Genomic DNA, 4,101 nt, shown 5'->3' on the forward strand with positions numbered 1-4,101 from the left:
GACCTCCTCCTTCCATTAGAGCCAAGTTGCCTTGGAGGCAAGGAAATTACCCCTCAAGGCCATTGAAGTAGGACTTGTCTCTGGCTTCTGGTGATTAACCCTCCACCCCAAACCCATGGGCATTCAATGAGTTAATGGTGAGCTGTGAGGAATCCCCGTTTGAGGAACAGGGAGGGTTGTTGGTGTGGATCATGGCCCAGCCCTGGGAAGGGATACCCTGGACCCAAGAGATACAAAGCAACCACCTTAGTGGTGCCACTCCTAGACCATCCATCTTGGCAGGGGGTGACAGGTAAGTGGATTAATTGGATATCTTCCTAGCTTTTGCTTGTTCAGGTTGGTCATGTCCTCAGCGTGAACAGGGAGGTTCCAGGGTCCTGGGGAAAGGCCCTCCTTGTTCTTACGCTGGAGCAGGGCAGGGGGAGATGAACAGTATGGGTGACTAGGTATCACCGCCTTATAGCTAGGGATGGATGGAGTCACATCTGTCTGGGTCAGCCAGGGGCTTGATGAGTGACCGCCCCCACTTGCATGGCCCAGACCCATATGAGCCAGCAACGTGATGTGGCTGCAAAAAAGGCAAATGCTATTTTGGGCTGCATTAATAGAAGGATAGCTTCCAAAACACATGAAGTGCTAGTTCCCCTCTACTCAGCACTGCTTAGGCCTCATCTGGAGTACTGTGTCCAGTTCTAGGCACCACACTTGAAGAAGGATGCAGACAAACTGGAGAGGGTCCAGAGGAGGGCAACAAAGATGATCAGGGAACTGGAAACAAAGCCCTATGAGGGGTGACTGAAAGAACTGGGCATATTTAGCCTGGAGAAGAGAAGACTGAGGGGAGATAGGATAACGCTCTTCAAGTACTTAAAAAGTTGTCACAGAGAGGAAGGCCAGGATCTCTTCTCGATCATCTCAGAGTGCAGGACATGGAAGAATGGGCTCAAGTGACAGGAAGCCAGATTCCGGCTGAACATCAGGAAAAACTTCCTGACTGTTAGAGCAATATGACAATGGAACCAATTCCCTAGGGAGGTGGTGGGCTCTCCCACACTGGAGGCATTCGAGATGAAGCTGGACAGCCACTTGTCAGGGATGCTCTGACTTGGATTCTTGCATTGAGCAGGCGCAGGGGGCTGGGCTCGATGGTCTTGCTGGCCCCTTCCAACCCTACTATTCTATGATTCTATGACCCACTCATTGAGCCTCCATGCTTGCCCCACCCACTGAGCTATGCTACCCATCCTCTGGGTGAGTCACCATTATATGTAAAAATGGCAACTTGTGCACTTTATGTTGTCGCTCCCAGGAGAGTTGCTCATTTCTCCCCCTCCCATCCCAGGCTGGGTACCTGGGGGGGGGGAGCAGCTTGACAGGAGGAGGTCGAGAGGGGCTTCCCTCATGTCCTCCTCCTGTCAAGGCGCTTCCTTCGCAGTAGCCAGGACGGGAGGGGGAGAGAGGAGTGTCGCCCCCGCCCACTGAGCCATGCGCCTGCAGCCACCCATCCTCTGTGCAAGTTGCCATTATATGTAGAAATGATGACTCGCTATTCTCCCTACATCAAATCTTGCACACAATGGCCGGGACCAGTAAATCGCACTGGCTCACGTGGCTCGGGGGGCTCAGTGAGCCACATCCAGGGGGCCAAGTGAGGGGGGGAGTCCATGTGCAACATCCCTACTTATAGCAGGGCCCATCCATCTTATGTTCCAACAGAACCTACAGTGCAATGATGGTACAGTCATGGCAGCCATACTGTGTGAGCTCACATGGGTTTCCCCTGGAGATCTTTCCCCATCAACTACAGCCGGACAAAGGAATGGCCTTCACATCACAGCTGCACCTGACCAAGCTCCTGTTGTGGTTACAGATTTCCCATTTCCATCCTCACTCAGACTGAGGGTCTGGTTGACTGCTTGAACTGCACCCTGAATATGATCCTGTGGAAGGTGAAAGGAGAGAACCCGAAGACCTAGGAAAGGAGGAAGCACCCGAGATTCTCATGCTTTAGCTCAGCTGGTGTAGGGCTGGTGGGAGTCCTTTGTTGCTGCTGTTATTACACAACTGGGCATTCAAAATGCTTTCTGATCTCCTGCAGATTACCCAGAGATCTACCAGTAGATCCAGACCTACCTTCCCCACCCATGCCTTAGAAGAAGTCTGCTTGGGGCAGAGGCAGGGGGACATTTCTTAGTCATGACCAGATTGTCAACAGGAAACCTGATTGTTGGTCAGCTGTGCCTCTGCTCCCTGCATAAAATCCCTGAGAACGAAGCCAGAGAAGGTCCCTCAAGTCTATCACTCTCATTAAGGGCCAAAGCCAATCCTGACAAGCCTCCGAAACATACATACCAAACTAGGAAATCTTGAATGCCAGCAGCATGGCTGATGCATATCCCAGGCAAGAGTCCTCTGATCTGAAAGCAAAGCAGGCAAGGATCTATCCCAGATCCCTTTTCTGGAAACTTATGCTGGAACAGTGCACAGCTCTAATGGGGCTAAACTATGGAAGTCCCGTGTATTTTCATTAAAAACAAACCAACTGCCAAGTGGCAATCCCACCAACAATGCAGCCTCCAGGCCTTCAATATTCTTTTGTGATTTAAAAGGCCTGGTCACCTGAGCACTTGGTCCTCAGCATCCTCTGGGTGGCCTGAGGCAGGAGCCAAAACAGCAGCAGCAGCCACCAAATCATCAGGGACCCACCCAGAGTTTACTTCCGTTCTAGGTCAGAGACAAACAGAACCTGAAAGAGAGCAGGTGTTATGCCTCGGCAGGGGAACTGGATCTTAGCCAAGAATGAGCAAACACCAAGTCATTAGACACCACCCCAGCCCCACATGGGAGGGCTCAGGGCGCATTTATATCAAGCACATTTTCTCCAGGATTTCTTTGTTATTGACATTCTGGATGGAAATCCATTGGGGATTCCTCAAGAATTACTGTCATTTTGGTAATTCCAGGTTAGCAAAACAACCACAGCCCCAGAATGCTGGGCTCCCTTTGCACTTTGGAGGGAGAAAAATAGGTTTCCATCACTCTTTGCTTCTGCATAGGACAGATGGACTTAACTTAGTTGTCAGCTTCTGTGCTTTTGCCTGTGTAAATCTGAGCAGCAAAATCCAAGATTCGGGCTTGTGCCAAAGTTCACTAGCCCAGATTGACGGCTGCGAAAGGAAGGAGTTGGCGCCAGATTATGGCAGTGTAAGGCTGGGCAATAAGCCATTCTTGGATGACGTGACCAGTCTGTCTGCGGTTATCCTGCATGGGCAGGAAACCTGCTAAGTGTGTCCACCTCCAAGAACCCTCTGGAATCCAAGGGATTCCTGAATGCTTTGGGGAACCTTTTGTTTGGCATGGCAGGTGTCCCCTTGGAGGCCTAACTCCCACTGTCGTGCCTGAGCATTCTCCCTGCTCAGATGGCTCCCTGGATTTCAGGAGAGCTCCAGACTGTGAGGTAGGCTGGAAAATGGGTAGAGCTCAAGTGCAGCTAACGTCGGAACAAATGCAACCGAGCAGAGGGGAGAGCACATTATCACGTTTCCATGTGGCAATGGTGGCAGCAAAGACGGCCTCCTTTTGGCCATCATTGCACCCTCAAGTTGATAGATGTGTCTTTAGATCTCAGAGTCTACCTTTGGTCTTGTGTGGAACCCAGCACCTAAGTCTATTATTAACAGCTCAGGAGTCAAGGCAGCACGGTCCTTCCACTCTCATTCTTGTGACAGATGCTCTGATTGCGCGCTAGAACTCCACCCCGAAATTGATCCTGGGAGAACTCTATGACCTAGGATGCCTTTAAGATGTTTTTGATTGGAACCTCTAGCATTCCTAAACTGTATAGCCATTGGCTGTGGCAGCTGGGAATGATGGGAGCTCTGTACCAATTATATCAGGGATGCAAACGTGTCCAGGTACAACTAAACTTGCAGCACCACAAACTACAGGGCCCTGGGAAAGACGAGGTGCATGATGTGTGACGATCAGGGATTATCGAGCTATCAGAAGAAAGTCAGATTGTGATGCTGCCAAAGTCTGGCAGATGTGTCTGTGCATTTGATGGGCAAGATAGAAATGGGGGGGGGAGTGACCACGGTCCTC

This window comes from Heloderma suspectum, chromosome 2 (assembly GCF_057233095.1).
Source record: "Heloderma suspectum isolate Gila_16-S chromosome 2, 16-S_ref, whole genome shotgun sequence".
NCBI classification, from domain to species: domain Eukaryota; kingdom Metazoa; phylum Chordata; class Lepidosauria; order Squamata; family Helodermatidae; genus Heloderma; species Heloderma suspectum.